This window comes from Podarcis liolepis, assembly GCF_965112155.1.
Source record: "Podarcis liolepis genome assembly, chromosome: 13".
Classification (NCBI taxonomy): domain Eukaryota; kingdom Metazoa; phylum Chordata; class Lepidosauria; order Squamata; family Lacertidae; genus Podarcis; species Podarcis liolepis.
In genome coordinates, this window is record NC_139573.1 from 54,818,723 (window position 1) to 54,843,456 (window position 24,734).

Consider the following 24,734-nt stretch of genomic DNA (forward strand, 5'->3'; position numbering starts at 1 on the left):
CCATCACCAAAAGCTGGGGTCTAATAATAATAATAATAATAATAATAATAATAATAATAATAATTTATTATTTATACCCCACCCATCTGGCTGGGCCTCCCCAGCCACTCTGGGCGGCTTCCATAAAACCAAAAATACAGTAAAATGTCACACGTTAAAAACTTCCCTGAACAGGGCTGCCTTAAGATGTCTTCTGAATGTCAGGTAGTTGTTTATCGCTTTGACATCTGCTGGAAGGGCGTTCCACAGGGCGGGCGCCACTACCGAGAAGGCCCTCTGCCTGGTTCCCTGTAGCTTTGCTTCTCGCAATGAGGGAACCGCCAGAAGGCCCTCGGCGCTGGACCTCAGTGTCTGGGCTGAATGATGGAGGTGGAGACGCTCCTTCAGGTATACTGGACCGAGGCCGTTTAGGGCTTTATAGGTCAGCACCAACACTTTGAATTGTGCTCGGAAACGTATTGGGAGCCAATGTAGGTCTTTCAAGACCGGTGTTATATGGTCTCGGCGGCTGACTATATCTCACATTCCTGGCTACTTTTCTTTTGATGGCAGGGAGGGGCGGGAAGCAGCTCAAAGGCCCCCATCCAGGTATATCCCCTGTTAGGGAGCCCACACCAGTTTGTTGCTGAAAACCCCTCACTGGCTGCTCTTTTTTGCATTGGGAGCCTCACTATAGCAGTTTGGGAACATTTTTGTAGGGTCAGCTGTGTGGGGGAAAGGATTGCTTTCCCGCCCCACACTCTGAAGTCTCTTTGATGCTTGGCTGGCACTGCAACTGCTAATTATATAATTTAAAGCATGCATATTAATTGTATCTACACACAATTAACATCAGATCGAGTTTGGGCCTGAGGGAGATCTGATATAAACACACACACACAGAGACCACTCGAATTCTCTGGGTATACAAACACTTTTCCAGCTTTACTGAGAGACATATGCAGAGACAATTTCTCCATAGGTCTTTCCCCATAGTTCTTATTCATGTAATACTTAGTTACCCTAGAGTATTTTTTTTAATTGACTGACTCATCTTGAAAATTCTGCATGTGAATTTTCTTCCCATAAATAAGCCCATGTTGCTGAAGCTATTTTAGTACAGGTAGTCATTGATCTCAAATGCTTGATAGCAGATACAAAAGTGTTTGTTTCTACCTTTTCTCCACAACCTTCTCATCGCATGGGCTCCATGAGCTATTCTCACAAATCAGTACAGTTGATCATTTTCTAAAGAGAGGCTGCATGGGTAAATAGGAGAATGAAATTGCGCCATTTTTTCATAAACCATACCTATTCTAGTTTGCTACTTTGCAATCGATACAATTGGGAGTATACAAATTTTAGGGCTGTGTAAGTCCCCCGTCCCCCAATTTGGTGATATGGATCAGGCCCCAATTCAGTTTGGATCAATTCAGAACTGATCTGATTCCAGCCTAGAAAATCCCAGTGAATATTTGGAAATCCAAATCTTTGATTCTTCTGTTGACTTGCACTGGGAAACCAAGAAGGTCATAATTCTTTGTTTCTTCACATAGGTGCATGAAATTTGTAGGAATTAACCACATCAAATTTCTAAAGCTTGCTTTTTTCAAAAGATAAAATAAAAAAGTGAAAGTGAAAGAACCATAAATAATTTATTCCTTGCAAATTATAGACACATTTGGAACGTGATAAGGTCTGATCTCAATTGCTGAAGGAAACTGCAGCTGCCTCTAACAGTGCATATAGCTGCTGTAAAAATGAACACGTTGCCTAAGTTAACTTTTCTTTTTCTCACAGGATGGATCTCCAACAAACAATATAAAATTTGGCAAAGAGAATTGGAACATTTTATTTTTAATGGGGAAAAGTCAATGCTGAAAATGAACTTACTTTACATACAAATGAAAAAAGGTGGGTGAGGGATTCTAGACTTCCAGTGAGACCAACCAGGTTCATCATTTAATATTTATTAGTTTAGACAGTAAAATAAAGAGATGGGTGCAAATCGAAAATATTTCGGTAAATGGTCTCCTAATTAGTGTTTTACTGTAAAACCATTGCAAGAAAAATCTTTCAGTAGCTCTTTACTTATTAGTTGGATATGTAGAGGTATTACACTTATTACTCACAACTCCTCATTGCAACCATTGTATTTTCATTCAGAATTCTATAGCAAACAAAGGCTTGAACCCTGGCAATCGTGGTGTTAGAAATTTTTTTCCTGCACCTACATGATTTTTTAATATATTAATGGTAGACCTTTTTCTGAGCTGGGGATTCAACTACCAGTGTTGGTTTCAATGGTGGCAAATTAATGATTTCGTTTAGCATGTCTGCCCCTCACTCACAGCTTTTGAAAACATGATTTCAGCAGCCTCCAATCAGGTATAATTTCTTCATTATATACTATATTACTAGACCTCGATGGTGTAGATTCAAGTTAAGTGACCTTTTAAAAGTCTGGGAGGGAAACTGGGGAATAACACTTGATGACAAAGACTGGTCTAACCACTGGAGTGATCCTCGAATCCACACTGCTTCCTCTTAAATATGAGGATGTGTGCTTAAGCTGGAACATTGTTGGGATGCAACACCTGCAAAACTTTCTCACATATTGCTCAAATCTTCAACCTCTTGGTGAGGATTACCAACAGCTGGCACATACCACCATGTGTGGTGACGGTGCTGGAAAGCACAAACCTTTTGGGATGCCATTTTTGCTGCCCATCACTACAAGCAAGTACCAGGATGGAGTAGTCTGACTAGAGGTGAGGAGTCTGGCTAGTGGTGATGCTGCTACTGCCAGCACCTCTGCCTTGGGTGGCACCATGGCTGCTATGGGCACGTCTCATGCCAGTGCTAAGCTTCAGAAATTATACACTCACAGTATGTGGACTGCTTGTGCACTGACTGTTCTCACAAGACTAACTGGAACACATGTGTGTGCATGCCCCCCCCCAAAATGCTAATCAAGATAGATACAGAACAAACCTATCAATGAAATGCAAACTTAACATTAAAACCAGGGCCAAAATGGGGAGAGAGGATAAACCATGGGTCTGCAAACTAAGGCCCGTGGGCCAGATCAGGCCCAATTGTCTTCTAAATCCGGCCTGCGGACGGTCCGGGAATCGACATGTGGATCACAAGAGTGTGGATCGCCGGCGTGCCTGTTCTTTCCCTCTCCCTCTCTCTCCCTCACACGGCAGCACTTTTCTCCTCAGGGATGCAGCAATCTTGTCCCACGCTGGGCGCCGTCGATGGTGGGAGTCGGCTTGCCTGCCTGCCTGCCTCAGTAGGGCGGCGCTGTGAAGGGGGCACGTGACGCCGGCTGCCGGCTGCTGCTGTGTTCTCCTCCTGCTCCTGCTCCCTCTCCCTCAGTCTGCCCTTCCTTCCCTCTCCAAGCCCCCTTTCCGTGCCGCTTCCTCGTGTTTCATTGCCGCTGCCACCTGCCTGCCTGCCTGCCTCCTTCATTCCTCCCATGAGGTTCAGGTAGGTTATTGCAGTGGCCGCTGTTATGTACTGAAGTTCTCACCCTGGGCCAGCAGGGGGATACTGTAGATAGTTTTCACTCAGGTCCACATATGCAAATAAGGGATTGAAAGTGACGTTCAGTGATTGGATAGTTACAGAAAGTTGTTACTGTTGCATTGTAGTGGAGCTCTATATAAGCAGGTTGGCTGAACCCTTGAGTTCAGTTCTGTTCTGGCCTGTGAATAAACAAGAGCTGTTTGAAGAATCGCTGTGTCATCTGATATGTTCACCCACAACTTAACAGCCGCGGCCGCTTCTTCCGGGTTGGCAGGCGGCTCTGTCTTCTTCTCTGCGGTGCCTCTCGGGAAGCAGCAGCAGCAGGTGGTGGGTAAAAGCTCCGACGACACCCCGGTTCCCCTACCTCCACCCATGGCTCCTCTGCTGGGGCTACTGCTTCTGTCTTTGCCGGCCAGCGCAGCCTCCTACCCTGCCATGGTGCCTGGCTGGCTGGAGAAGCCCAATTGTGGCTATTGGGACGACAACTGGGACAGGTAAAGCGAAGCATCTTCAGGCCTCTTTGCGGGCGGGCGAAAATTGTTCATTTCCCCCCCAAAATATAGTCTGGCCTCCCACAAGGTCTGAGGGACAGTGGACCGGCCCCCTGCTGAAAAAGTTTGCAGACCCCTGGGATAAGGGCAGTGAGACTAACTAAGCAAAGACATAAAATTTATGTAACGCTTGATCATTAACCAACCAACTTCAAAACGGCTTCTTCTTACTTTCCAACACCACCCACTTCCAGGGCAATTATAACTAATTTAAATTACGTATCGCACAAGGCTGCAGGAGAACAAAAGCCAATACAGTGCATGTGACTTATGAACCTCTCAATTTTTATTGTATATACCCCTAGACCAGCGGCATGTAGCAGACCATCACATTAAAAAAAGTTATGATACTTACATGGAGACCTCTGTCTTGTGCTTTTAAAAAAAATTAAGGATGTGATTTGGATTGATTTGGGGGTGGGTCTGTACCTTTGCTTGATTTCTATTAATGGGGAAAGGACACACATGGGTCCTTAATGTATGGCAAAATACTAATGAATAATCACCATAAATCACCATAACCTATGGCTCCTGCAACATTTTCTATTTGTGTTTTCTGACCACATATAACTGAGGGCAAATTTAAAAGGAGCCCTTGCAAAGGAAGGCGAAAATGGAGCGCTATAATAAACAACCTCTCCACCCCAGTGAAAAATGAAGGTTTGACAGAAAGGGCTTTCAAATGAAACACAGGTGTGCAGGTGCACATTGGGAAGTTTTTTGGTGGGCGGGGGGAGTTTGAGCTTTGCGCTGTGGGTCAAACTGTGTAATTCAGGGGACTGGTCTAAGGACCTCTAATTATTGGCTCCAACTGCACATAACAGAACACAGGTGTGCGCCACTGATGGAATCATAGAATCATAGCATGGTAGAATTGGAAGAGAACTCGATGGTCCTTTAGTCCAAACCTCTGCAATGCAGGAATCTCAACTGAAGCCTCCAAGACAGATGGACATCCAATCTCTGCATAAAAACCTCCAGAGTCCACAACCTCCGAGGGAGACCGTTCCACTGTTGAACAGCTCTTACTGTCAGAAAGTTCTTCCTGGTGTTTCTCGTAACTTGAATCCATTGTTTCAGGTCCCACCCTCCAGACCAGGAGAAGGACCCCGAACCATTGAATTCAAAACCCCTATTTGGCAGGGACACGTGAGGGCATGTCCCAGTGTCCCTGCCACTCCCAACGTTTCTCTCTTTGGTGCAAAGATATTAAGGGGGATTGGATTGTAAGCCTGTGTGGGTGAGCACACATGTCTCCTCTTGATTGGGGACCCAAATAAGAAAGGGTTCTGCGGAGAGAAAGATGTAGGGAGCTGGAACCTCTAAAGCTGCTTCATAGCAGGTCAGATCAATGGTAGATTTCATTCAGCATTATCCACTGAGTCTGTTTATGTCCCACTCATTTTGCTCCGTTGCTGAAGTGCATGATAATTTGCCAAGTTAAAAGGTGGCAACCCTGAGATGATGTTCTAAAGCTAACAATAAGGGGGGGGGAAGAATCATCCCCCTGACCCTTGTTCGCAATCCAACAAGTGTAGAGGCTGCAGGCTTAACTTGGTTCACTGCTGCTCTCTCATCCCTCTACATCCAAAGGGCTTTGGTACCCTTTTCCTCCCTTCCTGGGGACTCCATCAAGAATCTAATTTTTGTTGTCTAGCATTTCCGTCTAGCATACACACTGGTTAACTCAAGCAGGGGAATGTTTTGTTCAAGCAAATGCTTCAGCATAAAAACGAGTGAATTCCACTAGGTGCTGACATTCCAGATCAGTCCTTAGTGGTCTGGCTGACTCTGGGTTATACTTATCAAAGTTGGTTGGTAGTAGAGTGCCTTGAATTATTCATCACTACCAAGTGACTCTTCTATCTGAGAAAATTCAAGACGGAGGTTGCTTATGCACACAGGCAATTGTTTTCAAAACAGCTGGCACGAACAAATTGCAGCAGCACCAAAACTGCAGCAAACCTTTTAGTTTTGGGAATGTATTGGGTGTTAGGGGAGGGTAGTACTTCTGGTGGGGAACATGTCAACACTGCTTCTGGGGTAGTTTGTCCACCTTTGGTCCCCACCCTGTGCTCAGCTCTGACCTGTGGCTCCTAGAAGCTGTCAGCATGCAACAGTAGCTACAACCTGGGAAACAACTTCGATTGGCAGGCCAATGGGTCAAACCCCTGGTGAGTCAGGGACTTCCCTTGCATGCAAAGACAGGCTCTGACGGATTGAGCAGACAAGACTAATAGTGGGCCCAATGGTCAAGAAGGAGGTTTCTGCATGTGCCATAGAGGAAAATGAGGGACAGGTGGGACTCGTCCATCTGAGAAGGTGGCCTGTCTAGGAGAAGGAAAACTCTTATACTAACCCTCTGCTGCCTTGCAGGATATATTTGGAAGAAGAAAAGGCTGAGGAGTAAACCCTAGACAAATCCGGAGTGGGGTCCCCAAGACGGTTGGATGGTGCCTTGTACGCCTCCTTCCGGCAACTCCTGCAGCCAAGCTGGTGCCAAACATATTGCTCTGCTTTGCTTTGGACCACATAAGTGAGACTGAGAGAGGGGTCTTGTCGTCTGGGCAACCTAGGACTTCTCTACACACTGCCCAGACTTGCACCCCAAGGAGGACACTTCAGTGCTGAAAACGCAGTGGTTTCACTTCGCCCCCTGGAGGCAGTGGGGGAGCTTCATGCTCCGGCACTGGGGGCGGAGAGCAGGCGTAGGCATGGCTGGTGTGCTTCCTGGGGGCGTGGCGCAGCACCCACAAGGGCCTGGCGTCCAGTGTGTGTGGGGGGGGAGCCAGGTGCGCTCCCCCCCCGCTCCCTCTTCCTCTGCCAGTGCCTGGAGGTGCATGCTTATATTGGTTTTACACCAATTTAAATGTCCTGGCTCTCCCCCCTCTCTCCCAAAATCCTGGGAGCTGTAGTTTGGCGAGGGTACTGAGAATTGGGGTTGCCATCAATCTGGGGGGTGGGGGGGGTGAATCTTTGAAAGCTCTATCATTGGCAGAAGAATTACAACTGCTTATGGTGTAGAAATGCTCACTATGTTTATGCCAATGGCCATTAAGATTTTTTAAACAGACAAACCAAAAAACACAGGCAGAAATTATAGCTCCAAAATGAATTGCTGGCTGGCATTTCAGAATTTTGCCAAATGATGGCAGACGTAACAATTGGAAAGCAGTACAACGTATGGCTCTCTAAGCCAAACACCACTCACTACCAGCTAACAGAGAACTGTGTCACCAGGTGGATCACTCTGTTTTTGTTGCCTGCACAGGTATACAAAAATAGGGCAGGAGCTGTGAAGAGCAGGGCTCACTACAGGACTCGTGGGCTTTGATTAGCTGACCACAGAAGTTGTGGAAGCTTATGCTACTTCTCTATTATCAATCATGTGGCATGTGCCATGAGTTTCCCTCGGTCCTTTCCTTGGTAGCTGGAAAGCAAGGGCAAGACCGTATCATGAATGTAGCCAAACAATATAGCCAGTGGCTCCATGGTCAGATCATAGTTATGTGTTTTATATTTATAGTTATGGGGACGCGGGTGGCGCTGTGGTCTAAACCACTGAGCCTCTTGGGCTTGCCAATCGGAATGTCGGCAGTTTGAATCCACACGACAGGGCGGGCTCCCGTGTTCATGTCACCAAGAATTGTACTTCTGTACTTATTCATTGAGTGGATATTTTTGGGCATGGGTTTGATTTAATTATTTCTTTATCATACCAATTATAATTCCACAATATATTTCTAAGTTCTGTTGATACATTCTGTTGGTCCATAATTCTTTATTTGAATGGAACTAAGTTCTTAAATGAGTTAAACAGCTGACTCGTAATATTTTTTTTACACAAGGGAAGACTATTCCTCCATTATTCACTAGTTATGTCCATGTGCTTTGTTCCACCCTGATTTCTTCACTCCCCAGATAAAGGCTATAAATATTATTTTTTGCCGCTTAGCAATTATCTATTCTGACACATACTCAGGAACAAAAACAATTTATTGGGTTACAAAGATGCATTACAGTGGTACCTCAGGTTACACACGCTTCAGGTTACATACGCTTCAGGTTACAGACTCCGCTAACCCAGAAATAGTGCTTCAGTTTAAGAACTTTGCTTCAGGATGAGAACAGAAATCGTGCTCTGGCGGCGCGGCAGCAGCAGGAGGCCCCATTAGCTAAAGTGGTGCTTCAGGTTAAGAACAGTTTCAGGTTAAGTATGGACCTCCGGAACGAATTAAGTACTTAACCCGAGGTACCACTGTACTTTGGTTAAAGGAAGCTAAGTTTCATGGCTATAAGGCAAGCACTAAGTCCCCATTTGCAGCTGTTCCATATTTCCTTCAATATCTCCACAACAACCGTGCAGGGTAGGTTCAGCTGATAGCTGGTAATCGGTCCGAGGCAGGAAGTGAATAAAATAATTGTTAAGTTGTGGGCGAACATATCAGACGACACAGCGATTCTCCCAAGGCAGCTCTTTATTTGTAAACTGGAACAGAACTGAACTGAGGAGCTCAGTCAGCCTGCTTATATAGAGCTCTACTAGAATGCAACAGTAACCATTTTCTAAAACTATCCAATCACTGAAGGTCACTTTCGATCCTTCATTTGCATAACTATCTACAGTATCCCCCTGCTGGCCCAGGGTGAGAACTTCAGTACATAACAATAATGATGAGTTAAATGAATTTAAAATGTGGAACTATACATGTTCGGATGGCAAACTGGTTTTGTTTTTGTATCTGGTTTTCTGTAAAGAAAAGCAATGGAATGCAACAATTAAAGCATGGGGTAAAACGACTGCTGTCCTGTTTTTGTGTGTTCAGCTTTACAACACCCCCATCTTCAGAGTTGGGAATCTTTGGTCCACCAGATGTTGTTGAACTAAAATTCCCATCAGCCCCAGCAAGCAAGTCCAATAGCCAGGGATGGTGGGACTTGTAGTTCCGCATCGTCTGGAGGTCCAAAGATTCCCCACATTTGTATTGTAACAAACTACTGTGCAATGATCCAAGTTAATTAATTAACGACGGTGAACCAAGTTCAGCTCAGTGTAGTTGGGCACATTGCCTACAATAACACAAGAGTGAATCTGTTCCGTATTTAAAAATGGAGTAAGTTTCCTGTGAAGATATTCAGTCAAGTTTCACTATTAACATTAAAATAACAAGCAACAGAGCAAAAAACCATACATGGCAATACTTGTACTGGAACTTTTGAAATTATTATCCATATCCAGTATATTTTACTGTTTGCTTTTGTAGCTGATGAGTGTGCAGATCCCATACAAAATTATTTGTTTTACTTTTTATATATGTATACAAAAGCCCCAAAGAGATGAATTATATCCACCTTATTAATGTTATTGCTCAGAGATGGCATAACTTATGTATTCAAAATTAAGGAAGATTAAATCTCTGAGAGATATTAAAGATAATACATTATCTTATGCCATTCAACCCAGTGGCACCAATCCAGCGCTATGTGCTGATTTGCATGGCCTAGTCAGATATGCATGCAAAAGCCAATGTTGCCAATATTATCTTGATCAAATCTCTTTTATTTTTTGCCCTCCTCCCCTCACCCAACAGTAACTTTCCTATTCCATAAGTGCAGACACACACACACACTTGCAGCTGTGGAAAAATAGGTTGAGTAGGAGAGTTGTAAAGTTAGGAAGTTAGAATCTGTTTTCAAAAGCTGCAAAAGCAGGTCTGCGTCTTTGTGAGGGGGGGTGTTGTTGTTGTTTTTTTAAAAAAAGGATGAATTGAACAAATCTGTGTCTAAAGGTGTGGGGTGTGAAACACAAGAGCAGTCAAGTACAACATCCCTAGAGTGGACATAAAAAGGGGATGTCTGGACCAGCCAGTCGGAATTTCCTGTTTCTTCTAGGCTGGGACAGACTTCCTCTGCATGTGACTAGAGGTGGGCGTGACCTCACCTGCCCAGGTAACAAAAGAGCAGGACTGGTCAGCCATCTTTCTCTCTGACTACATTCGTCGAAGAAGCAACATCTGCTTAGCCTAAGACGCTCTCTTGGCTTCCAGGCAAGAGAGGACAAAGGGGCTATCTCCTTATGGGATGGTTTCCAGGTGTATATTACTTTTGTAACTTAAGTCTGCCTTCTGGGATCCATTTGTGGACAGAATGTGTGAGTAAACTCTTTTTATACTTTTATAGAAGACTGTGTCGTGTCTATCTTTTATGAGGGACTAAGGGGGAAATTGCCAACGAAATGTATTTTAGAGGCTTTAGCGAGCCTGAGCAAACGCATCTGCTGTGCAAGTTTAAAAAGGGGAATGTTACTCTGCTAAATTGTAGAATTTGTTAACACAAGTTGGAAAGGATATAATCAAACACTATATCCTCTCCTGCATCCCTGAATATTCCCACAAAAGGCACTTTCAAATCAAGCCTGCCTGAACCATGTGAGTCTGGACAAAACTGACATGTATTTTCATAACAAAGCCAATCTTGTGTCATGCGAGAGAAAGCATGAAACCACAGGAAGTCTGTACAAAGCCACTTCACATAGTACTTTTTTAAAAAACACACACAAAACCATAGACCTGCTTTATGTGTGCATCTACAATGGTAAATCATGATACAAGGAACACATCAGCCTGGATGGCTCAGTCGGTTACAGCGTGGTGTTGACAATGGCAAAGTTGCAGGCGGGATCCCTGCATGGAACAGCTGCATATTCCTGCATTGCAGGTGGTTGGGTTAGATCAGAACTGTGCAGACTTTTCATGTTGGTGACACACTTTTTAGACAGCCATCATTTTGCGACATCACCTTGCCAACAAACTTCCGTATAGTAAAAGCTATGGTTTTCCCAGTAGTGATGTATGGAAGTGAGAGCTGGACCTTAAAGAAGGCTGATCGCCAAAGAATGGATGCTTTTGAAATATGGTGCTGGAGGAGACTCTTGAGAGTCCCATGGACTGCAAGAAGATCAAACCTCTCCATTCTGAAGGAAATCAGCCCTGAGTGCTCACTGGAAGGACACATCCTGAAGCTGAGGCTCCAATACTTTGGCCACCTCATGAGAAGAGAAGACTCCCTGGAAAAGACCCTGATTTTGGGAAAGATGGAGGGCACAAGGAGAAGAGGACGACAGAGGACGAGATGGTTGGATGGTGTTCTTGAAGCTACCAGCATGAGTTTGATCAAACTGCAGGAGGCCGTGGAGGACAGAAGTGCCTGGCGTGCTCTGGTCCATGGGGTCACAAAGAGTTGGACACGACTAAATGACTAAACAACAACAACACAGTGGTACCTCAGGTTACTGACGCTTCAGGTTACAGACTCCGCTAAATACCCAGAAATAGTACCTCGGGTTAAGAACTTTGCTTCAGGATGAGAACATAAATCATGTGGTGGCGGCAGCAGGAGGCCCCATTAGCTAAAGTGGCACCTCAGGTTAAGAACAGTTTCAGTTTAAGAACAGACCTCCAGAACAAATTAAGTTCTTAACCCGAGGTGCCACTGTAATTCAGATTCCCTAACAAACTGGAGGGTAAACTAAGCCCTTTCTGGCCCCAGAAGGAGCAGCTGACACACTAACGTGTCGCGACACACAGTTTGGAAAGCTCTGGACTAGATGATCCTCAGGGTCCCTTCCAATTCAAGAACTCTGTGAACCCAGGTGTCATGCAGCTAAATCCATATGGTTGCTGTGATGTCCCTAGGCTTCCTGTTGCTGAGGTTTGCCTCAGCATAATGTGGCAAAATATCCCAAGAATCAGAGAATACTGTTGTGACGTGGGCTAGCCACACTTTTTAGAGTTGTGCAAAACTTGCAATGGAAATAATGCATAACTTAAAATATTCAATTAATGCTGAAAGTGTTGCAACTGGGGTGGGCAGGCGGCTGGTTGATTGTTTAGGTTCAATTTTTAAAAAAAGAATACTTATAAACTATTCAACTTTGCTGAAGTCTTGTATTTTAAAGAAAAGTCAAAAACAGTATATAACCAACAACACTTCAACAAATGCACATTTTTATTTTCCTCGTGTAATACCAGTAGGTTTTGATTAAACGCCTCAAAAGTTACTTGTGGCGTCTTTTTTTTCTTCCCCTAATGGAGTTTCAGTTTCTGTTCATCAAGAGAGAAATTATTATCTATCATAATGAAAAAGGAAATGCAGAACTGAAGTGTTTCAAATCATGGCTTCAATCCAGCTCACAGTTGCCTGTGCTTAAGTCCCATTGATTTCAATGGGATTGAAGTGTGATGGTTGTGGGCTGGATTGCAGCCAGACTATTTGCAACATAAAGTAGAGTTAAAAGGTGAAAATCCTTGATGGCAACGCTTCCGTAATTTTTTAAGGAGATCAAGAGTTAATTGCGATATATTCTCTTCACTGGCAAATCTGCTCTACAAACATTGTCCATCTCACTCGGAATTCTGTTTCTGGCCATAGCTAATAAGCACTGCCACAGTCAATTAGCCAAACGCCCGTCCAGCCCATAATGATCTGCCAGATGCCTCAGGAGAGCACACAAGCAGAGATTGAAGGGAGGAAAGCACCCCTTTGTGTTTGTCTTTAGCAGCTGGTAATGTGCAATAATGGCAAATTCCAAGGCATAGTAAATCCCCCATAAAAAATAATTTCAACAAAAATTGGCGTTTTACCTTTGCTTTCTCTACCCTATTTATGCGTCCACCTCTCCCTTCTATGCCAAGAAGGTTCAAGAGCAAGGCATTGAGTGTCATGGGCCCACATCTGTGGAACTCCCTTCCAGTTGAGGGCAGACAGCCCCCCCCCATTGAACTTCTGCCACTTGTTGTTGCTGTTGAGTCGTTTAGTCGTGTCCGACTCTTCGTGACCCCCTGGACCAGAGCACGCCAGGCACTCTTGTCTTCCACTGCCTCCCGCAGTTTGGTCAGACTCATGTTTGTAGCTTCAAGAACACTGTCCAACCATCTTGTCCTCTGCCGCCCCCTTCTCCTTGTGCCCAACATCTTTCCCAACATCAGGGTCTTTTCCAGGGAGTCTTCTCTTCTCATGAGGTGACCAAAGTATTGGAGCCTCAGCTTCAAGATCTGTCCTTCCAGTGAGCACTCAGGGCTGATTTCCTTCAGAATGGAGAGGTTTGATCTTCTTGCAGTCCATGGGACTCTCAAGAGTCTCCTCCAGCACCATAATTCAAAAGCATCAATTCTTCGGCAATCAGCCTTAACCAAAGATTACAAACATAAATAAATACTTTTAGACTTTTTAACTGAATTAATTCTGATTTTATAATTTTGATTCATTATTGTATTGGGTCTCCTGCATGCTGTTTAATCGTACTGTGATTAAACAGCATACAAATGGTTGAAATTAAAAGAACAAAGGAAGCGGTGTACTTGTTCACTGCCAGAACTATTGTAGGGTTGGCAGCCTAGGCGTCAAAGGCAGGAAGGCCACAAGGCTCTGCCTCCAGAACTATAATTTTGACAAGATTTGACAAATAGATTCGCTTGGGCAAGTCGCTTTTCGAGACCTTCTGGAACTGCTGCAGAGTATTAAGAAATCCGCCCAAGTCCATCCAAGGTCCATTGTCATCAGCACAGAACTATTGATCAAAAGATGTTCTTAGCTGCCACCTCTCTCAGGTAAAAGAAAGCCTAGTAGTTGCTTATGAGCTCAGTGTTATTTTAAAACATTTAAGAGGAACATTGCCTAACATATGGAGTGTTAAAAATTCCATTGGGATTTAAATTGGTCAGACTTTATTTCTGTTTCCCTCTCAATGCAGCTTTTTATGGAAGCAAACTTGGTACTATTGGAACTAAGTTCTGCAAGAGTTATAGAGAGAGAGGGATGCTTTGCTTAAATCTTTGATTATTTCAGGCTGGGACAAAATGCTAGTCTGAAGCAGTGGCGTAGCGTTGGGGGTGCAGGGGGGGGGCCCGGCGGCACCAGGCACAACATCTGGGGGGGGGGCGCTCGCTCACACTCGAGTGCTAAAATCCACGGGTTAGGGGGCGCAAATTACTTGCCTTGCCCCGGGTGCTGACAACCCACGCTACGCCACTGGTCTGAAGAGTGAGATAAAATAACAAATATATAACTAACTAGCCTTCACTCTAATAATCCTTAGTGATGCCATTACTTAGCCAAATCTGATGGTCCTGATAGTGGCATTACAGCATGGAAGGGATTCATCTACATTTTCAACCTTTCAAAGAGCATAATCAAATGGAGGGCATTACTGTACAATACTGAAAGCAATATATGTATCTCACGCAGGTTAACATAACGTTGAATTGCTGGACCTGCAGCAGCAGAGAGCATTCAGTGGGTAACTTATGGGTCAGTAAGTCAGCTAGCAAGAAGGGGAAAGTCAAGGTGTTACCTAGGATATGGTTACCAGATTTTTTTCAAGGAATCCGGGGACGCTTTTTTTATAAAAAAAATTTCATGCTTTATTATTTTAGGAAAGGGTTGCCAGGAGTTCTTGACCTTTTTTAGGGAGGGGGAACCTCAAAGTTGTCGGGCGTGCACCTCGACACAAGGCAGGCGGAGAAGCCCATCTACAAACACACAAACACCCCCCAAAAAGAGGTGGGGGGGGGAGAGAGAGATTGAGTAAAGGCGCTCGCTGGTCTTGGGAAAACACGCATTAAAATACACACACAAGGCTCCATCTCTCTCTGTGTGTCTTGCAGCTCTTTTCTAGGCCTCTCTTTTTCACCATCTCGCTTGCCCTCCACCCCCCCCCCAACTTGGGTGTGCAGAGCCCGCAGCAGAAGAGCTCCGCTTGCTCTTCTGCTGCGGGCGGCTCTGCGCAATTTTGGGGCGAGCGTTGATCAAGGAAGCGAGCCAGAAGAAAGCTCTCTGGCTCGCGCCTCGGTTTAAATAGCCCCCCCCCCGCCAGCAGATTGGCTGGTTGGAACTTTGACGTGGCCGGGACCTCGGGTGCTGCTCACTGCCATGGCACTCGCCATGTTGCTTCACCGCAAGTCCCCAGGCATAAATCAGGGGACATTACAGTGGTGCCCCGCAAGACGAATGCCTCACAAGACGGAAAACCCGCTAGACGAAAGGGTTTTCCGTTTTTGAGTTGCTTCGCAGGACGAATTTCCCTATGGGCTTGGGACACCCCTGTAATTAAAATCCGGGGGCATTCCGGGGACAGATTTTGTCCGGGGACAGATTGGTGAATCCAGGGACTGTCCCTGGGAACCGGGGACGTCTGGTAACCCTAGGAGCCAGGGACGGTGGTGTGATCTTCACTGAGGCAGCGCATGCTCAGATAGGTTATTTAGCTGTGAGAAAGTTTTCTTGTGAAAGTTAAGCTGAATCTAGTCCAGCTCTGAATAGGGCCCATCAAAAAGCAAAACCCCTCTGTTTCTTTCTGCTCAAGTTGCAGACTGGCTTGTTCAGTAAACTTTGACCAGGATTTCCCCTCGGGACACTGTCTGCTTTATTCAAATGCAAACAAATACCACTCAATTAATTCTGCCACTTTCCTTTTTCAGCCATGTACAGTACCTGACCTGTCTGGATGTACTACAACACAAGCTGTTATAGTCTTTTGTTTTTAATGTAATTACTGCTTCAAAGCCAAATTGCAAAATATATGGGACATTTTAAAGTGCAATTTCAAGGTCATTATATTTGCTCTGCTAATTTCCTGGGGAAACCTATCAGCAGACTTGCCTTAAGCATCTGGGATACTGTTCATTAAAGTATGGCAAATTATCCCCCCCCCCCAATGAATTGCTATGTTCTTTTAAAATTCCAGTCTAAACATTCTATCCATTGTCTTTAATCTTTTTTTTTTTTTTTTGCTTTAAACTATTCCTATTTTTTAATGGCACACTGGAAGTATCAAAATAGGCTAGGAAGAACAAGCATACATTCTGCCATCTGTTTGAAACTCGTGTAATTCCAGTTTTAAATTACATTTTCATACTGAATGCTTCTGAAGGAGGAGGGAGAGAAAGACTGCTTTGCTGTTAATCACTTAATAAGAACCACAACCTTCATTAACTTGATTCTGGATTTAGACATGAACTTTCGGGGGGGGGGGGAATGTAACCAATGACCCTCTCTGCAATGGTCAGAGTTGCAATCTTTGTAGATAACCTTTGTTCAATTTTCTCCCCACCTTGCCGGTAATGGCAATAGTAACCAGGAGAGCCCTGTTGTCGCTCCCCTGCATGCACCGCTGCTGCTTTTACAGGAGGGAGGGAGTTTCATAGATGCGGTGCCTTCACCAAGAATGCCCTGCTTGTTGAGTTGCAAGCTTAAACTGAGAGAGCTTGGAGCACAGGCAGCAGATCCAGTGGAACAGGAGAGCTTTCTGTGGGATCCTTGCTTTCCCATAAGTATGCAAGACTCCACCAATTGGTCAATTGGTCTTCTGACCCTCTTTTTTTGTAGTGATTTCTTCTCTTTGGAGCCCAAACTATCACATTTTACCTTTCCCACAAAGCACTTTATTGGGAAAAAATGTGCAAGGGACCAAATTATGACAGGTGCCCTTTGCCCTGACTGCTTAATATCTGTTCACAGCCTCTGCCCAGATACAATATGATTTCCCCCCAGCAGTTTTCCAGTAACAATGCTATGAGCAGCTAAATTTACAAATCTAAACAAAAGTATTAACAGTGAAAACAGGATGGAACAGCCTGGTTGGATAAGGCAGAAGTTTCATTTAGGACAAGGGAGCATCAGGGATGGTGACAAACCTGTGAGCTCTTGTCATTTGTTCCCAACAGCTGGCAATTGGTTCATGAGGCTCCATTTTTAGTTTCATGGAAAGTGGCAGAATATTTATATTACACACACTCACACACACACACACACACACACACAAACCTGGCAGGGTTTCCCCGCCACTCTGGGCGGCTTCCAACAGAATTAATGATGATGATGATGATGATGATAAATCATAAAACATCAGACATTTAAAAACTACCCTAAACAGGGCTGCCTTAACAGCCATAGACCTATTACAGTGTGCTTAGATTGCATAGGCATACAATACATTAACTTTTTCCTTCTACACTTGCACCATGTCTTTGCGGTTTTGAATGTTTGCTAGAGCAGTTTGTTCCAAAATGAGTATCCATGGCATGTACCAGGTTCATATGCAAAGTACATACCAAGTGAGTGACATGTTACTATAAATATTGGTTGTTAAAAATGCAATAAATATTTCGTGTTTTATATGCCAAGCAACCATAAACTTAATATACAAAGTTTTGCAATGGTGCATAGAATGACTCCTCTCGCCCCCCCGAATGTGTTTAGATATGAAGGACGCTCTGGGCAGGAAATAGGAAAGAAAGTACGCTTTTCTGATAACATGCATGAGGTGACATGTTACTGAGAAGCAGCCTCAGGGCGCCATATGATGGCCTGTCATACAATAAAATGTGTAAGACTATTGCAGTAAATAAACAAGCAAAACATTGGGAGAAGTAAGAGAGAACAAGATGTACACACACACACACACACAGAGAGAGAGAGAGAGAGAGAGAGAGAGAGAGAGAGAGAGAGAGAGAGAGAGGCACAAGTTGTATAGTACCAAAGATGGAGGGGCAGAACTAGGGATGGCTTTCACTGAAAATCTTAATGTCGAGTTTATTCACATGGCTTTTTTCCCCAACCCCTGCCTCACTCCTTGATCTCAAATCGGAAGTAAGAATTCTCTTCCCTCCTCCCCCTGGCCTGGTTCTGCTAATAATATGAACAATTTTAGCATAGTGTATTTTTTTTTATTATACCTGATATTACACTTACATTTGATGTGCATATACACCCCTGGTTTCCTAAAATACAGCACATAAGCAGATACATACAATAATGCCATATAAAAATTTCTATTACTTCCCAAATTATGGAACAGATATTTAGTAGTGCATGGAGCCTAACTCTCCTACACATAGGATACATGTACCCAAGCTTCTCTTTCTGGTGGCACCAAAAACATGCAGCGCCACATGAGCCCCATAAGAGCAGAGTGAATAATATGATGCAGGACTGGCCCACGTGATAGCCATCAGGTAAAGTCTCTGACACTTGGCATACCCTCCAACATTCCTTGGGTGACAATAGGGACATTTCTCACTCCCCTGACTCCTATCACACCACAACACCAACAGGACACAGCGCACACACTCTCCAGCGTCCTGAGACAAACCCTTTATCCCACTTTATTTTATTTTATTCTTTGGTAGATGTACTAAAAGAAAAACACACACCAATAAATGCATTTTAAAGGTTAAGGGACCCCTGACCATTAGGTCCAGTCGTGGCCGACTCTGGGGTTGTGGCGCTCATCTCGCTTTATTGGCCGAGGGAGCCGGTGTACACCTTCCGGGTCATGACTAAGCCGCTTCTGGCGAACCAGAGCAGCGCATGGAAATGCCGTTTACCTTCCCGCTGGAGCGGTACCTATTTATCTACTTGCACTTTTATGTTCTTTTGAACTGCTAGGTTGGCAGGGACCGAGCAACGGGAGCTCACCCCATCGCAGGGATTCGAACCGCCGACCTTCTGATCAGCAAGTCCTAGGCTCTGTGGTTTAACCCACAGCGCCACCCGTGTCCCAAATGCATTTTAGAACGGGGCAATATTAGATATGGATGCACAAAGCATTAAAACACACACACCAAGACTCCTTGCGCTCTGCTCCTCTCCCCCTTTCTTTCCACCCAGGGTGGCCCTGCCCTCTGCCTGCCCCCTCAGAGCCGGCACGCCACGTTGGGCTGGGCCTCGGTGGCAGCTGCCTCACCTCCTTCTTGCCCGTTCACCAGCAGCTGCTGTGAGCTACCCAGGGAAGGAGGGCAGCGGTGGCAGCCAAGGAGAGGCAATGGGAGGATTCCCCGCAGCCGCCACCCTGCCATTGTCGTCACTCGAGACAAGCACAGGCTCATCTTCGTCCCTGAGCTCAGCAGTGGTGCTGGCAGGGAAAATCGGGACATTCTGGGATCAAATCCAAATTCTGGGACTGTCCCTGGAAAATCAGGACACGGGGGGGGGGGTACCTCATGGAAGTGTACTGAACATGGGATTCTCACAAAAAAAGTTGATCGAGTAGTTCAAGCAAAAAAGAGGTGGCACACTGAGAGCCAGTGTGGTGTAGTGGTTAAGAGCGGTAGTCACGTAATCTGGGTAACCGGGTTCGCGTCTCCACTCCTCCACATGCAGCTGCTGGGTGACCTTGGGCCAGTCACACTTCTCTGAAGTCTCTTAGCCCCACTCACCTCACAGAGTGTTTGTTGTGGGGGAGGAAGGGAAAGGAGAATGTGAGCCGCTTTGAGACTCCTGAAGGGGAGTGAAAGGCGGGATATCAAATCCAAACTCCTCCTCTTCTTCTTCTTCTTCTTCTTCTTCTTCTTCTTCTTCTTCTTCTTCTTCTTCTTCAAGTTCCTATGTACTCATATTGTTTTTGCAAATGGCGCCAAATTTCATCCTATACGGTACCCTCAGACCTATTGGAAAGGGATCTGGCTGAAGGGAAGAATCCAGCTATTGTTTAGAATCTAATTTTTCCAGAAAATATGCGGATTCCATACATGCCACAATGTGAGTGTTTTCTTTTTGTCCTGCAATTATCTGTGATTAATCTTCTTTTGGCACTGTAAGATTTGTTCCATTGCCCATAGGAATATCTTTAAAGTTTTTTGCCTTTGTCACGTTTAATACTAACAGACACAAATTAGGGTAGAAAAGGAGCAGATCTAATTTTGTGTTATACTAGCAGACACTTGAGTCATTCTGATCCCAGCATTGGGGATCATCAGTGCTATGGCATGGTGTCTACTTCTATGGAGCACATTAAACCATTTTATAGTCTTATTTAGTCAAAGTATCAGGCAGAGCTTACATGTATTACTCTACTATTATAAGACATCATTCTGTCTTGATGGTGCCAAGGGAGGGAAATTCAATACAGTTCTCATTTAAAGGTGAAGCTGCCGAATTTGCACTGTCCTAAACAATCTAAACAATGCACGGGACGCAGGTGGCGCTGTGGTCTAAACCACAGAGCCTAGGGCTTGCCGATCAGAAGGTTGGCGGTTCGAATCCCCGCGACAGGGTGAGCTCCCGTTGCTCGGTCCCAGCTCCTGCCGATCTAGCAGTTCAAAAGCACGTCAAAGTGCAAGTAGATAAATAGGTACCGCTCCGGCGGGAAGGTAAACGGCATTTCTGTTCGCTGCTCTGGTTTGCCAGAAGCGGCTTAGTCATGCTGGCCACATGACCCAAAAGCCATACGCCGGCTCCCTCGGCCAATAAAGTGAGATGAGCGCCGCAACCCCAGAGTCGGCCACGACTGGACCTAACGGTCAGGGGTCCCTTTACCTTTTTTAATGGGTACAAAAATGCTTTTACTAGGGTAAAGTGAAAACAAAATACAAAAATATTAGGCGAACATTGCTCTGCAGGGGAAAGTGCATATTAGGAGAAATTCACAAACTGATTTGGAAATGTGAAGGATTGAACAGGACTGGAAGAGAGAGGAACTGGAATGGACAGATTTGCCCACCCCTAGTGATATTGTTGGGGCTGGTCAAAGATCTCCCAAATGCCCACAACAAGAGCAGCAGATAATGGGAGATGTCAGAAAACAGGGCCAGTGTTAGCAACCAACTTGGCATGTGGGCAAACTCATGGACCACTGGGCTGGGGCCTGCTCCTTCCCCTGCCCCCTAACAGCCTGCCTCCTGGGCCACATGGGTCCAAAGGTGTTTAGAGGAAATGAAAGTGTCGGCTGCCTGGAGCCTCAGCTGCTGCTTTGCCCTGTGGCATCTCCTGCCATCTGCCTTATACCGTAAGCCAGGCAGAAGCAGGACCCAGCAGGAGCACCTGAAAGAATGGCCTCCAGCTCAAGACGCTTGGTTTTTTGTCTCAGGGAATGTGGCAGAAAATTGGTCACAATGGAGGGGAATTATGGAACTGATTTCCGCAGGCCCTGAAGCAGACAAGTGGTCTGAGGAGCACAAGGCTTCACAGTTCCTGACATACATAGGCCAGAAGGGCAGAGGTATTTGCAGATCACGGACTGCAAGTGGCAAGCCAGCCCCTGAGGACAAGAAGAAACTTGAGATATTGTTTGCAAACTTTGAAGCATATTGCACTCCACATATGAATGTCCCTGTGCAGAGAAAACACTTTTTTGAGAGCCAACATGGACAGGCTGAATCCATAGATGGATGGTTAACGCCGCTTTGTTTTATAGCAAGGGACTGTGCATTTCATGATGCAGATGATATGATAAAAGACGGTGGGGTAGATCTCCAAAGATATACAAGAGGAATTGTTGCAGGGAGTCAACTTAACTTTTGAGACTGCACTAAAGATGGCTCGTGAAATGGGAAGTCCTGAAATCTTCTTCTACTGCCACTGAGGTGCGGGATTTTTCTCAGAATCAAGGCTGCAGATCCGATTAAAACCACCTCCAGTATTAAAGGGTGTGAACCCAAAAGTAGCTTTAAGGTAATGTCTAGTTTTCCCCTAAGGGAAAAAGCCCTGAGGAGCATCAGTCACTGCAAAGTGATGATATGGGTTGCTGGTGTGTGTGTGTGTAAAACTGAATGTGTGAAGTTATCAGGGAATGTTTTTGTGGTATAGTTTTTATCCCTGGTTCCCCATGTTCCATTGAAGAAAATACAAGGTCATGAAAAAGGCCCACCATCAGACACGATCAACGTGAGTCAGTCTGACAGGCTTGGCTTTGAAGATTCTTGCCTTTGTCATTGCAACTTAGAGCCGTCACAAAACCCAGTTCCACGTGGCTTTCCATTTAGGTATAGCTTTAGGGAATCAGTACAACAGATTCCAGGAGATGCATGTATTTATTTATTTACTGTATTAAAAAAAGCTCAAAAAGTTTTGACAAATCTTTGGTGAAAATCACAGATATTGTCTGTTAACAGTCAGTAAATGTTAAAGACATCTTATTGTAAAATTTATTTACCGGTATAATGACTAAACCAATGGTCAACAATATTATATTTTCATACATCAAGATGCAACATATTAGTATGCCATATTAAAATCCACAAGCCCTGGAGCTTGGAGTAATATGGAATTAGAGAAAGGAGCAAAAATCCATGCACAACTCATAATTACTCTACATTCCTTTCTATAGCGATTCTAAACTCTATGGTCTATTGAATAATGAAATAAACAGGCTGAAAGGTTTTAGGCCATACACCATGTAAAACCCCTTGACATAACATGGAAGAAAATACTGCTAACATCCAAAAGACCTGTGTAAGGATGTGTCCTTCTGGCCAAATCTCATGTCATTAATGCTTTTCCTTACTCTCTCATCGCTGCTGAAAATCAGCTCATGCTGTGTTGTTAAACTTTTCTTGTTGTTGTTGTTTAGTGGTTTAGTCGTGTCCGACTCTTTGTGACCCCCTGGACCAGAGCACGCCAGGCACTCCTGTCTTCCACTGCCTCCCGCAGTTTGGTCAGACTCATATTTGTAGCTTCGAGAACACTATCCAACCATCTCATCCTCTGTCCCCTCTCCTTGTGCCCTCCATCTTTCCCAACATCAGGGTCTTTTCCAGGGAGTCTTCTCTTCTCATGAGGTGGCCAAAGTATTGGAGCCTCAGCTTCACGATCTGTCCTTCCAGTGAGCACTCAGGGCTAATTTCCTTAAGAATGGATAGGTTTGATCTTCTTGCAGTCCATGGGACTCTCAAGAGTCTCCTCCAGCACCAGAATTCAAAAGCATCCATTCTTTGATGATCAGCCTTCTTAATGGTCCAGCTCTCACTTCCATACATCACTACCGGGAAAACCATGGCTTTAACTATACGGACCTTGTAGTTGTTAAACTACTCTCCAATAAACTACCTCCGTGCCACATAATACCTCTTCTGCATTGGCAAGAACTTGGTCAACTAGCGTGGCAGCGCCTGTACTTTGGAACTCCCCGCCTATTGAGATAAAGTAGGAGCCTCTTTTCAGTGCCCACTAAAAACATTGCTTAGACAAGCCTACCCAGATGCTTAGAAAGGTGAGGTAATTTTTATCTCTTTTAGTATTTTAACTTCTGTATGTTTCAAAGTAAGGTTTTGACTTTTTCTTGATTTTCTTGTTTTATCTTTTGTAAACTGCTTTGAAGTTTGTTTGTTTGTTTTACAATCAAGCGGCGAATAAAGTTTAGGAAATAAATAAAGAAGGAAATATTACCGTAGGGCAGTATCCCCCCAGAGTACCGAACAAGTTTAATGCAGGAACACCGTGAATAACCTTTCTTAAATTTATCCAGACATTAAGGCTACACGACAATCTAATCAAGACTTTCTCCCCTGCCAGTTTAAATTTTTTGCCCTCGCCAAATAGGGGAGAATTTTTGGAGCATCACAAACTAATAAATACCTTTCAACAAGGCTTCAGTAGTAGTGGAAGCACCCTCAAGTGGCAATCGTATGCCCTTGTCAGCTTTATAGTGATCAGGTGAACAAATAATTGATTCCAATCAGCAGCACCTGGTTTGATAATTGCTCAAGTGGATACAATTCAATAATAAAAAGCCAATTCAGTAATCTAACTCAGATTGCATTAACCTCCCATATACTGCATACGAAAACATTTGTAGAGGTGGTTTTATCATGCCTTTCTCCTGTCGCGCATTGTCATTCTGTTTGGTGATTTCAAAATTTGTTGAATCAGTGGTCACAAGAACCTCACTCAGGCATTCAGAGCGCAAGCTAGGAGGGGAGAATGTGTACGCGAGAGAACTAGGTCCTGTCCTCGACCCCATCACCCTCCATAGGTTCAAGGACAACCGTTGCCAGTAGGAATACCTCCAATACTCATGTGGCGGGGGGTTCCTGTGTTCCATGAGCCCAGGGGGCTTCCTCAGCGCAGACAAGTCAGAGCCAAGGGGTAGTGGAGCTCCCATGTCCACGCCCACAGACAAGACAAAACCAAATACAGTGGTGCCTCGCAAGACAGAAAACCCGCTAGACAAAAAGGTTTTCCGTTTTGGAGGTGCTTCGCAAAACGAATTTCCTATGGGCTTGCTTCGCAAGACGAAAATGTCTTGCGAGTTCCTGCGGGTTTTCCCCCCCCTTTTCCCCAAGCCGCTAAGCCGCTTATCAGCTGATCCTAAGCCGCTAAGCCGCTTAACAGCTGATCTGCTTAGCCGCTTATCAGCTGATCCGCTAAGCCGCTTAACAGCTGATCCCCTAAGCCGCTTATCAGCTGATCCGCTAAGCCGCTAAACCGCTTATCAGCTGATCCGCTAAGCCCGCTAAGCCGCTAATAGCGCTAATCCACTAAGCCGCTAATGGGCTTGCTTTGCAAGACGAAAAAACCGCAAGACGAAGAGACTCGCGGAACGGATTCTTTTCGTCTTGCGAGGCACCACTGTACTGTAAACCAAAAAGAGACCTCTCGGACCCTTGATCGTAGATGGATATGAAATACTAGAAATCATGGGACAAATGAAAGTGTGGGTGGGCCCTCATGGATGTCTCAATGAATCATGGAGTTGGAAGGGACACCCAAGGATCATCTAATCCAACCCCTGGCAACGCAGGAATATGCAGCTGTCCCCTACGGGGATCAAACCTTGGCGTTCTCAGCACCACACTCTAGCCCACAAGTCCTAAGTTTCTATCACAGTGGTACCTCGGGTTAAGAACTTAATTTGTTCCAGAGGTCCATTCTTAACCTGAAACTGTTCTTAACTTG

At 44.8% G+C, this 24,734-nt stretch overlaps 1 protein-coding gene and 2 long non-coding RNA genes across 6 annotated transcripts in view; 1 reads left to right on the forward strand and 2 right to left on the reverse strand.

Annotated features, from left to right (window-relative positions):
• LOC310692408 (uncharacterized protein) overlaps positions 1–24,734 on the reverse strand; it is a 132,105-nt gene that overhangs the window by 97,123 nt on the left and 10,248 nt on the right. Inside the window, exon 2 of one of the 4 annotated variants that reach the window (XR_014518771.1) lies at positions 11,997–13,249. The exons of the other annotated variants lie outside the window; for them this stretch is intronic. The gene's annotated coding sequence lies outside the window, so the exon portion shown is untranslated. Of the gene's footprint in view, positions 1–11,996; positions 13,250–24,734 lie in introns of those variants that run through there. 4 annotated transcript variants of the gene reach the window in all.
• Positions 7,972–9,814, forward strand: LOC310692448. The gene is made up of 2 exons (XR_014518823.1): positions 7,972–8,492; positions 8,744–9,814. It is a non-coding gene; the product is annotated as an uncharacterized lncRNA (long non-coding RNA).
• On the reverse strand, positions 8,532–11,440 carry LOC310692426. Its single transcript, XR_014518801.1, has 2 exons — positions 11,337–11,440; positions 8,532–10,862 (listed from the first exon to the last, which is right to left on the reverse strand). It is a non-coding gene; the product is annotated as an uncharacterized lncRNA (long non-coding RNA).